Source organism: Candoia aspera, chromosome 4 (genome assembly GCF_035149785.1).
Source record: "Candoia aspera isolate rCanAsp1 chromosome 4, rCanAsp1.hap2, whole genome shotgun sequence".
NCBI classification, from domain to species: domain Eukaryota; kingdom Metazoa; phylum Chordata; class Lepidosauria; order Squamata; family Boidae; genus Candoia; species Candoia aspera.
This window is the reverse complement of record NC_086156.1, coordinates 78,602,782-78,615,553: the sequence shown is the minus strand read 5'-3', so window position 1 is coordinate 78,615,553 and position 12,772 is coordinate 78,602,782. Positions and strand designations below refer to the sequence as shown.

At 40.7% G+C, this 12,772-nt stretch overlaps 1 pseudogene; it reads left to right on the top strand.

The window, feature by feature from the left end:
• Positions 1-772: 772 nt before the first annotated feature.
• On the top strand, positions 773-11,489 carry LOC134496333 (receptor expression-enhancing protein 1-like; annotated as a pseudogene).
• Positions 11,490-12,772: the final 1,283 nt, after the last annotated feature.

Below are 12,772 nucleotides of genomic sequence, written 5' to 3'. Positions count from 1 at the left end.
CAGACATTTTTCTAATAACATGGACCCCCACCAGGGCAGGGTCCAACCACAATCAAAATTAACCCTTAGGCTAAAACAAAAGTAAAAATTAAACGATACTATACAGTCGATATACATTATGATATAGTTACAATCACAATAAAAATAACACTTTTAAGTACAGAGTACCATCCTATACAGTATTTGCAACCTAGGGCTCTGCCATCTGACTTTTCTAATCAAATTTACAACAGGATAGACTCATCGCTAAGGCCTTTTGCACAGCAGATGATGGCACCTCTCTCCTGAGGGCTGCCCAAGCAAGAGTTGTGGGTTGGAAGTAAAAGGGGACATCACATCTGGCAGCAGATTGCCCAGTGCCTGGAGAAATAATGTGGGAGAAAGACCCAAGAGGCTGCAGGAAACTTAGCTGGCATCCTGGAGATCAAGATCATTAGAGAATCTCCTTCCTTTTTTCCTCAGATTTCCTCTTGGGAGTTTTGAGATCGTGTTATAAGTGTTCTTAGAAAATGACTATTGCCTAGCCCTGAGCATATGTATGTGCCTGTGTGTCTGTCTGTGTGTGCTTTCCAATTTTCAAGCAGCTGCCAGAGAGAGTATGGGCGGTCACAACATCCCCAGTTACTAGAAGGCAAAATGATGAGCTTGCTTCCTGTCATTCCATGTACTCTTCATTTTTTAATGAAACACTTGGTGCCACTCTCATGTCTGTATTCCTACCTAGTCACCGCATGTCTTTTCTTTCTTCCTAAAATGCTAGCAGGGCTGTACCATGAGCCTGCTTCTCTTCCTTTTTCTGGAGCTTCAGAAGTAATGAGGTTGAGGGCACATAAATAGTTTTTGGGATAGTGCTGAACTAAGGCAGAAGGAGAACAGGCACATTTTAGTGTCTGAGAATTACTATGAAAATAACCGCAAGAACAGTACACAGACTGACTATGAAGTATTATTCCCATCATCCAAAGATGGGTGCAACAGGAAAGGGAAAATCCTAAGGGGAATAAAGCCACTATCTGAGGCTGTAGGTGGGTGGCCAGCTTAAAAGATTTGGCACACTTGGGAATAGACTTGCAGAGACAGATGGCTGCTAGAAATAGAAATATCCTCATCAGAGGATATGCAGGAGAATTCAGAGCAGTCCAAAGGGCAAGTTCTTACCGTCGCCCATCTTGAACTCAGAGGATCCTCAAAGGCTAATGGGAGTGACAGACCACCTTCAGGAAACTGAGGCAACAAAACAAGTCCCGATACAGGAAAGATCTCTGTTCCATTCTCCATTCTGTTCACGGTCCCAGAAAGAATGGGACTTGAGAGCCTTATGTAACAGAAAACTACTTATAAATGCCTTAGAATTAAGGATGTTACAAATTAATATTTTTCACCAGCTTGGAAAGTGATCTATAAGTGCAACTTTACACTTTACAATTACTTGGTAAACACAATACCCTTTACAATGGCTTGGGAAACCATGGCCTAGCATGAAAAACCCAGCCAATAGGTGCCCTTAGAGGTTCCTAACTAACTGGGGTTACCTCTGAGAAGTGTGTGATAGCATCTTCCACCTGTAGCTGAAATCTAGGCGGTAACAGTAGTTCTTTCATCAAACGAGATTGAGTCATCGTGTAGGAGATGGGCAGCAGAGAAATTTGATAAATAAAAATAAATAAATAAATAAATCATGGTTAAAGCAACTTATGGTTTCTGTGAAGAGTGATTATTGTCTCAGCGGGCGCATCAATTGCTTCGGAATGGCCACGCGCTGCGGACTTGAAAGCAAAGGGGCTGCTTGTCTTTGTTGCCCATCTCCAATTTGGGCAAAGGACGGTAACCTGAGGATCGGCCACTTGAGCGGCTCGCCCTTTCTCAGAGGAAGTGGCGTAGCAGGGGGACAGATAGAGATGCCGAGAAAAGGTGCCAAAGCAGCCCCAGCCTTGGGGGGGTCAGGATCCCACGTCTAAGCGAGCGCCTGCTGCTGTTTCCGGCCGCTCTCTAGAGAGGCTGCGCGCTGGATGCCAAAGGGCTGAGACGCCTGCTCTGCTCATTCGGGCGCCTGCGGGCGGGCCGACTCGAACCCGGGGAAATGCGATCCCCGCCTTGCTGTCACCAGAGTCTTGCAGCGCCATGGTTTCCTGGATCATCTCCAGGCTAGTGGTGTGAGTACTTACTTTGGGTGGGCCTCGTCCTGCCATTTCTTTTCCCCGCGGAGCCGTCTTTCCTGCATAGTTAAATTATGTATTCCTCTAGTGATTAATTTAAGGACACAATGCTGGGCCACTGAAGCACACATAGCAGATATACAACTATGCTAGAGCACAGCGTGAGTCACCATTTCATATACAGTTGTACAAATCTCCCTCTGCATGTGTAGCTATATCTGTATCTATTTTGTAAAAATAATAATGTTTTTGGTTACCTCAGTGCCTTTCAATCCTCTTGATGGGGTTAGGGTTAATAAAAGAGTAGTTGCCTTTTAATATTAATAATATTATTTATGGGCATGTACTTCCCAATTGTACTTAACTGCATAGCAAAGTGTGCGTGTGTGAAAATATTATTGTGGGTTTTTGGAAATGCAGTGCAAAATGTTTCTGCAACACTCAGAACTGCTAAGTTGTTTGGATATCCATATTCAGTCTGAGTTATTTCAAAATTATCCTACTTTTCATCATGAAGCCAGAGAAACAGCTGAAAGTAATTTGGGATTTTGCCAAACCTCATAACACCTCTAGGTTTTTTTTATGAAATAAGAAGATTGCTCATAATGGAAAATCTAATTTTGAACAGTAGGAACTGTTTATGTTCAATATATTAAAATTCTTTATATGTGTAAAAAAGAATTGAAATTGAGAAACCTAGGGAATGAAATAAATTTAGTTGTTGATGTAAAAAAATATATTATTGTATAAATTTGAAAGCGATATTCATGCAGTTTGAAAATAGATTCAGAATTACTATTATAATTGCTTTCATGCCGTATCAAATTACTTATGCTACATGATCCTTAAACAAGCCATTAGTTTCCTGAATCGGCAATGTTCCAAATCATTTTTGTCTCCCACACAAATGTTGTTTGGCAAATTAATAAATAAATACATTTGGTTTTGCTTTCCCTATTGACTACACATCAGTTACTTGTCATAGTATTATCTCACCTTGTCTGATAGTAGGCCTGGCCTTTGTACTAGAAAGGAAAGAAATAGCACCTATACAAATGAGGAAGTATGAGATAAACATTTAATTATGCTTTCCTTCCAGGTGAAATGGATGATGTATTGGATCATATTTGCACTCTTCACAACAGCAGAGACCTCCACAGACATTTTTCTTTGCTGGTTGGTATCCTTTGAAATGTTTTCTTCTTCACAAGAAAGCTAAAACAGAGCATACAGACGCACACATGCACACACTGCAGACAGTATTATTAGGCACTCAGTGATACTAGGTAGGTGGAATACTTGTCTTGGAAGCCTGGCACTTCCTTTCAGGAGCGCCAGGTGTTAATGCCAGTTGTATTGATTGTTATTCTATACAATCCCATTTCGAAGGGGGCATGTTGTTAACATACCCATTATTAGCATCCTTGAGAAAGTTGTGGTTTATAGAGAGCTAGTTTGTGAATCAAAGGTCATTTACTGATGAAGATTACAACTCTTGGAGGATATACATTGTGAAGAAGCAGTTGTGGCATGTATATTTCATATAGCAATGAAATCTGTTGGGATTGTACAACAACGATGCTTGTGTTAAAATAGGCAAGCAAAGAAAGAAGAACCATGTTCTCAAGGTTCCATCAAACCATCAATGATGCTTATAAGAGCATATGAGATAGTAAAACTCCCTTTCACAATTTAAAAAGACAGGTGGGGAAGACCTGAAGGAAGAAGCAGGTAGATGTGGGCTCAGCCACTGTTCAGATTAGGTAGATCTGAGTTTGTGCAATGGCTGAACCTTGAATTTTCCCGCTGATAAAAGACACAGCAGAGTTACATGTGTTTGCATGCAGACTTGCTGAAACATACTAAAGAAACAACTGGACCACAGAGAATGACCCACATAGAATTTAGAAAAGTCTGCTTTTTTCCTTATATTAAAATTGGTTCTGGGAAAGTCCTAAATAGATACATAGAAGAAGATACAGGAAGAATATGGAGAACAGGGATGTAGGAAAAAGATAAAGATTGGAATCTTAAACAAGAAAGCAGAAAGAAATCTCAGGCACGTACTGTATGTCTTATATGCCATTTTTAGCCTGCATATAACTTTATGAGAGCTACAGCAGTGCATTTACTGGTGGAAGTATGGAAGATGTGTGTCACCTAGCTGCATACTAAATAAACTGAAGTTTCTTGCTCATTTGTTATCAGTACTCAGATGACATTTAGGGGCCAAGGACCCAGCTCATTGTAATCTTGCACAATTGTCTTTGCCTAACTTGTATCAGGATACATAAGATGGTTTGCTTGCTTTTGCTCTCCTAGAGCTTTTTTTCCTGTAAGAAATGTGGAACTCAATTTTGCTATCTTCTTGAAACAGGCTATGTGCATTAGTCTGGACTGAACATTTGTGCAGGTTTTGAAGGGACCACCAGGATGGAAACAACCCGTGATAGGAACTTATTCTACTGTACTTAGGAATTTGAGGCCCAGTTGCCTGCTACTGGTTCTTCAGCCCAACATAATGATTTTACATCATTGGCTTGTCAAAATCAAGCCACATGACAGTCCTTGAGTGATGATATAATCTCCCTTTTAACTTGGAACATTGCAGGCTGGACAGTACCATCAAAAGACCAACCTTTTTTTTTTTATGATTTGTCACAATGTGATATTCTTTTTCTCCAGGAAACGTGGGCTGCATCAGAGGTGGAGTTAGATGGTTACTGGGTTAATTCAATTCTGGCTACCCCAAGCAAGGCAGGAGGGAGACCTAAGGGTGGTATTGTGACTTTAGTCAGTACAGCTCTGCAATTCAAATGTGTTTCACTCCCTTCGCTGAAGCCATGGGTAATGGCCTCTATGCTTTCATCCAACCAAGCTGAAATTTTGCTTTTTAATGTTTGTATTCCTCCTTTTAAAACATATGCTCAGATAAATACCACCTGGGAGAGTATAGAAAATTTTATCCTTACTTGTTTAGATAAATATCCTGCAGCATCAATAATAATTGGTGGGGACTTGAATGCAAGGATGGGATCAAATGATCACACGTTATTTCACCAATTCAAGATTTTTTACGAGAATATCTTAGAGGAACCCTTGCACACAAGAGAATCTAAGGATTCAAAATCTAACTGGGCAGCTCTACGTGCTAGACAGATGACTGCTCGTCTAGAGCTGTATATAGTTAATGGTTCTGTAGAAGAGGACTACCTGGCAGAATATACTTATTGGGGGGCAGGAAGGAGATCCATAGTCAATTACTGCATTATGTCATGTGATCTTCTAAAAGCCCTACAGTGGCTGGAGGTAGACTCACGACTAGAAAGTGATAACCATCCCTTAATATTAACTATGTCAAATCTTTGGAAACACGTTAGAGCTGAAATAATTTATCCTCCAATGCTTGAAAATGATAATACTGAGGTGCGCATTAAATGGAATGATAATAATGCAATGGCAGTTGCTAATTGGATGGTAGCCCCAGAAGTTATAGAAATTTGTGCACACCTGTTAGACAATAAATCCCAAAGACCATATTTAGAATGGTACGAATTGTTAATTGCTAACCTCAAATCAGTCTTTAATAAAGGAACGCAACAACGCCTCAGAAACTGGGGAATAAAAAATAACATTTGGTTCGATCAGGAGTGCACACAGATGAAAATGGCATACAACAGGGCATATAGAAATAGTAAAAACCTCCCTTCAGAGGACCAAATATATCTCTTAAAGAAAAATTCAGTATAAGTCCCTCTTAAAAGAAAAGAAAAAATCAGCACTGAAGGAGTTCTGGCAGAAACTTATCCAATCAGTCGGGATCTGGAGCAAGCTCATAATTGGCCACCAGTTTCGGTCCAAGAGGCATCCCAATTGATTGATCGAATCTCTTAAGGTCAACATGGCTCCAGGTGTTGATTGGGTTATGCCTGAAATGATTAAAAAGAACTCCAGTTGGTGGGCACCTCTGTTATCATCTTTGTTCACATTTATAGACCAGACAGGTCACATCCCAAGAGACTGGGGGATGCCAATAATTGTCCCAATTTATAAAAAGGGTAACAAGAATGAGCCATGTAACTACAGGCCCATTAGCCTTTTGAGTGCTGTCAGCAGTTAAATGCCAAACATTTAAATCTTAAATTACAAGACTGAATTGAGACAGAGGGCATAATTCAAGATGAACAGGCAGGTTTCAGAGAAGAGAGATCAACAATAGATCACATACTGGTGTTGCATCATCTTGTACAAAAATATACGTACAAAAAGAAATCATCCCTTTTTGTAGCCTTCCTTGACTTCAAACAAGCCTTTGACTCAATATCCAAAATTGTTCTTTGGGAAAAATTAAAAAATACAACTATTGATAGGCGCCTCCTCCATCTCATACAGAAATTATATTCCAATTCCACCTTAAGAGTGAGGTGTAACCCCTGTGGGACCCTCTCTGGCATAGTAATTGTGCAGAAAGGAGTGCGACAAAGATGTATTCTTGCCCCCTCCCTTTTTAATCTCTATATTAATTCATTGGTGGACCTCTTACATAATATGGATATTCACGCACCCAATCTAGCACAGAGCAAAAATCCAATTCTCTTATATGCTGCTGCTGCTATAATTTCACAAACCCCCATTGGATTGAAAAGAGCAATTGCAGCAACACTAAGACAAAATCATTTGGTCCTCAACTTTAATATATCAAAAGTTTTGGTTTTTGCTAAGACAGCTAGACAGTATTCCTGGAAAGTAGAAGGGCATAAATTAGAGCAGGTTAATACATTTAATTACCTTGGGGTGGTTTTCCACTCAAAAGGTACTTGGAATGCACACTAGAATTATGTAGCGTCATTAGCCCTTAGGTCAATGAATGCCATTAAACTTTTTTTTTACACTGGTGGAGGACAATTAGTACCTGTGGCTTTAGAACTTTTTGAGGCCAAAACATTGGCTCAAATTCTCTGGGGGGCACAAATAGTAATTTATATGAAGAAGGAGTTGCAGGAAAGAATGCAAACAAAATCCCTGCAATCAATTCTAGCTGCACCCAATGGCACATCAAATGCCCAGTTAAGGCTCAAGTCAGGAATGCTGTCAATTCAGGTGAGGGCCTGGAAGCTGATGATAGATTATTGGCTAAAAATGCAATTCTTCCCAGTTGGTTTAACCCCTTTAGTTCTAACAGATAACTTCACCCTGGAAGCAGGCGGTAGAATATAAGCTGGCTTCTTATGGGCTCTCTTCACTATTCTTAATATCAGTAGGTTATAACCAAGCTAAACAACTAGTCATTTAAAGAATAAGGGACATGGAGCTCCAGACTGAAGTTAACAGGCTGCCACAACATAACAGAATTTGGATAAACGGGGGCATATGGGAACCAGCAAGTTATTTGCTAAATCTAACTTTCCCTAAGCTGAGAATTGCATTCTTCGAAGCTAGATTCAATATTCTTCCATCTGCACTACTTCAAGGCAGGTATAATAAAACCCTGCCAGGTCCATCAGTCACCAGGGGTGGACCAATCAAATGGGTCCTGCCTCCTGCAGAGGGGGGCAGCATAGGAGAATCTCAGGGTCACCGTGATTATTTTTATAAATAACTCAAGGCGGCAAACATACCAAATACTCCTTCCTCCTCCTATTTTCTGCACAACAACAACAACCCTGTGAGGTGAGTTGGGCTGAGAGACAGTGGTCACCCAGCCAGCTCTCAGTCTTCTGGTTTCTAGCCCGTTGCCTTAACCATGAAAATCTTGTTGAAGAAGAAAAGTCATAACCCCAGAATGCAATATAATTTCTCAAGAATGACAAAAAGCATTGCTGAATTCTCCAGGTTTTCCTATTCATATTTCAAAATAGTCACATTATATCTGAGAGCAAGTTTGGTCTAGTGGTTAAGGCAACAGGCTAGAAACCAGGAGACTGAGAATTCTAGTCCCACCTTAGGCATGAAAGCTGGCTGGGTGACTTTGGGCCAGTCACTCTCTCTCAGCCCTAGGAAGGAGGCAATGGCAAACCACTTCTGAAATCTCGCCAAGAAAACTGCAGGGACTAGTCCAGGCAGTTGCCAAGGATCAGACATGACTGAATGGCAGGGGGAAAAAAAAAGATATCTGTGATTTATATATGTGTGTGGCTTTGCACAAATGCACTCATACATACCATTTACAAATTTGCATTCTTGGTTAAATTTTTAAAATTTCCAAGGAATTTGATTTTAAAAGGACACTGAGGTAAATATATTCTTTTTCTGTAGGTTCCCATTTTGTTATGAACTCAAAATAGCCTTTGTGGCTTGGTTATTGTCTCCATACACAAAGGGCTCCAGTCTTCTATATAGGAAATTTGTACACCCAACTTTATCTTCAAAATAAAAGGTCAGTGATGTTATTTTTCATAAATTTAGGTAAGGTTGTGAGGAAAAATGTTTTTAGGCTGTAACACCATTAACCGGTACAGAACTTCATCAAACTGAGTGACAGCAACTACTAAGTAAGTTACAGGATTGCACTATTGGTTGTATAATATTACTTACACTTTTTGCATCCATTTCAGGAAGAAGAGTTTCATTTCAGGATGTGTTACCTTTTTTTTTTCCTTGGTTGACGTTTTTACAAGTCAGTACTAAAAAAAAGCAATCTCTGACTGGAATGATTGTCAGCTTAACAAATGGTCTAAACTATTGGCTCTATAGGAAAGGATTACAAGTGTTTCAAGGCAGTTGGAGCAGTCAGTAGAAATCTTGAAGAACAGCTCATATGAGAAGTAGATTCTTAATGCAGCCTTCTCCAACCTGGTGTCCTTCAGACATATTGGACCACAGCTTCTTTAATTCCTATCCAGATGGGAATTATGGAAGTTACAGTCCCACACATGAAAGACAAGACAATCAAGGGCTCCTGTACCCCTTTATTCTCTTTCATTCCTTTCATTCCAGCAACCAGCTGGCTGATGGAAGCACCTTAACAAAACAACAATAGTCTCCCCCCATTTGTTACCAGCAAATAGAGGTCGCAAATGTTAGCAATTGCTGATAGACTTTGTCCCTTGGAATAAAGCTAGGTTCACCTACTGGGCCAAAGAGTAATCTGGTTGCTTTTGTTTTGGTTTAGTGTATTGTGTGAATCCAGCTAATTAAATTTAGTTATCAGACAATGGTTAAACAAGCAGTGGCTTGGCATAATCTGTATACCAGTTTTTAATCTTTTTGGAAAGTCATTTAGCTAGCAGCAATCCTACATCATGCTTGGCCTCTGGAGTACAATCTGTGGATTGTTCTTCCTCAGACTGGGTCTTCAGCAGACTCCTGAGGATCTGTATTGGACCAGGTGCTCCCTAAAGATCTAAACTAGATTTTTTACTCATGTTATATCAGCCTTACCAGGTAGACCAGCCAGGAAATATGACCAGATGAGCTAATTATACTTTATTGTAAGGCTACATTAACAGAATCTTGCAAGTCTGAAAGTACAATTCCCTCCATCTCCTGTTCACCCTGAGAAATTAGGGAGAGTCCCTTCTGAGCCTCTTGCCCCACCCATTATCCAGCTGTGGACTATGCTGTCTCTTATGTGACTGTTCCTTAGGCAGCGTCTGTGGGCCAAGTCTCCCAAGCTCATTCCCACATATCATTACAAACCAAACAAATTACACTATGACTTAGAGGTCATGCTGAAAGTGGAATGGAAGAAATTCAGCTCCCCAACTTTGCATGTTTCTTTTGCTATAAAGCTCTGATAACCCTTCTCTGATTAATGTTATATCAGTGAGGAAAACAGATTATTATATAAACCATACCCTATTTAAACTGTTTTGACCCAGTCATTGTGGTCTATTTGGTCATTGAGGACTGGGAACAAAAAGTATTTAGGGTCGGTATGGAAATATCCTCTCTTTGATAAATGGTATACCGAAAGAGAGAGGCTTATTTGAACTCTCGAGTTTGATTGTGGATTTTTTTCTCTTTCTTGACAGGAAATAGGTGATTGCCTAGTCCAAGCAAAAGAGCGCAGCTATGATGCCCTGGTGCATTTTGGGAAATGGGGGCTAAATGTTGCAGCCACAGCTGCTGTGATGGCAGTTTCCAAGGTAACCAGTAGGACAATTCAGGGTATAAGAGTCACTTTAATACCACAATTGTCATTGGCTGTGAGAACATTCAGACATTGGCTCATGAGCAGTGCTTAGTATGAGAAGCTCTGGAGTCATTTGCCATTAATAGTGGGAGACCGTAAATGTCTCAGAATGCACAAACGTATTGTGCAGACACAAGGCCCCAAGAATCACATTCTTTCCAAGGTGATTGACAGCAAAATTAAGTGTTATATTTAGGAAAACATGTAGCTACATCCACAAAGAATGACTAATAACAATATGTATCCACAACTGTAGTGGCCTGAGATACTACCAAAGAGTTCTCAGAACCATTTCATTTTCTTTTTCAGGGTTTTCTATTTCAAGAAAGTATAATCTTTGCTAACCTATTTATTTTTTGTTGAATTACCTTAAAGGAACTCTAAACGGATTTTGTACAAAATGTACCTCAAATGATATACAAAACTGAACAAGACTTTAGTGCTGAGAATGCGGTTATTTTATAGGCTGGAATAATTATGTGAACTTTTACAACCTGCATCATAAAGGAGAATGAACTGATACAACAGTATTTATTTTTCATTTCAATTGATTTATTGCATTGATTTAATAGCTTATAACAATTAAATGTCATATGATCCCGATAATTAAATATTGGACAAAAGAGATGTGTTTGTAATAGTGTGCTTTCAAAGGGAGAGGAGGCTTAATTACCTAATAAGTTAGTTGTATAAACAGCTATAAGAAAAGTATTAATTGGAATTAGAGGATAAAGAAGATTGATGTGAAATATAAAACTAAGTTAGTACTTAGGGTTTTGTTTAAGCTCTTTTTGTTTTCTTATTATTATGAAGACAAGAACTTTTAGTATGCTATTTAGTGCTTGAAGGTCCTTATATTATAAGAAGTGGTGAAACCTGCAATACATTGTGCTATATAATTACTGTTCATATAGGGAAATTAGCCCTTAATTATTCTACAAAAATCCTATAGCTGAGGTCAGTACACAATATGTAAACAAAGCACTCAACAATGACAATAGCAAGACAGTATAGGGTATACTCAGCTTTTCAGCAACAAGGTTCATCTGTGACATCACACTTGTAGAACTTGAAGTTTGTTTTATATGTTGCCACAATGGGATTTCTTTTTTACCTGCTCCATCTCCCAGTTCCTTCATTTTCTTTTGTATTTGGATCTCACCCTGCAGGAATATGGCTTTAAGACAGACTACCTTTAAGGGCAGACACACAATGGCAGATGTGTTGTTCAGAGGTCTCTTTCAGGAGATCAGTAATCATAGAGCACTACAAGAAGAAGTGGATCTAATAATGGATATTGTCAACAGAACCATTTTGGACTAGAGCAGCATAGAAATTACCAGAGATAAACAAATATTTCACACACACACACACACACACACACATTACACTAATTGCATGTTCTGTATCTGTTAAGGATCAGTTCTTAGGATGACTGTCTATTTCATGGCTATCCTAGAAAACAGCAGTCTTTAGCCAGTTTGGACTCCATAATCTTCTTTTAAAGGGAATGCTTGACATATCAAGTATCATGTCAGGATGTGGAATATATTAACAGTAATGATTGTATGAGAACATCTGATTATAAAGAGTCTTCAGAAGAATAATGAATGAGAACCTATAATGTTTGGAGAAACTCAGGAAATACAGAAGAGACTAGGGAGAAGGGGAATGACAAACACAGAAAGATAATGAAGTAGAAGGCTACATCAATGACACCAAGTTCAGAAGAATAAAAGGAATGCACTTTCACTGTGAAAGCTGGAAACTTGGAAAATGCGAGAAAAAAACATGCTATTGAATTATGGATCTGGAGAATGGGTAGGCGGACTAAGCTACGCGGCATCAAGCGCTCAGCAACAGCGGGACGCCGTCTTCCTCCCACAGCCCCGTTTCAGCCTCCCACCCGCCGTCCTCTCAGGGCCACTTACTCCCGGTGCCGGGCGCCGTCCTCTTCCACCGCTTCAGTTTCGTCCCCGTTTGGGACTGAAGCTCCCGCGGCTCCAATTTGAATTTGATGCTCAGGAAGACGTTGACAGCGCGAGCAAGGGAACCCTCCCTCTCCTCGCGGCGACGCGCGTCCATTCGGCGTTCTATTTCCAACATCCGGGTGTTTGTCGACGTCGCTGAGTCTGCCGGTGCTGCCCGCTCTTGTGGCTCTCTTCCTCCCATTGAAGAAAAAGGCGACGGATGTGGCGGCGGCGGCGGCGGCAGGGAGGACGCTTTGCTCGGTGCGGTCCGATACAGCAGGGGGAAGGAGACCCACGCGCGACCCCGCCTCCCTCGCGGTGGTGTGAGTGCGTGTGCGCGCAGTGAAGATGGCGGCTGTGGTGGTCTGGAGGGCGAGCCGGTTCCTTTCGTTCCTCTTCTTCGCCGGGGATGGAGCTCGGGTTACGGGACTGCCGCCGCCGCCGCCTTCGCCACAAATAACAGCAGCGGTGCGGACACGCGAGCGGGGGAGGACGAGGACGAGGGGCAGAAT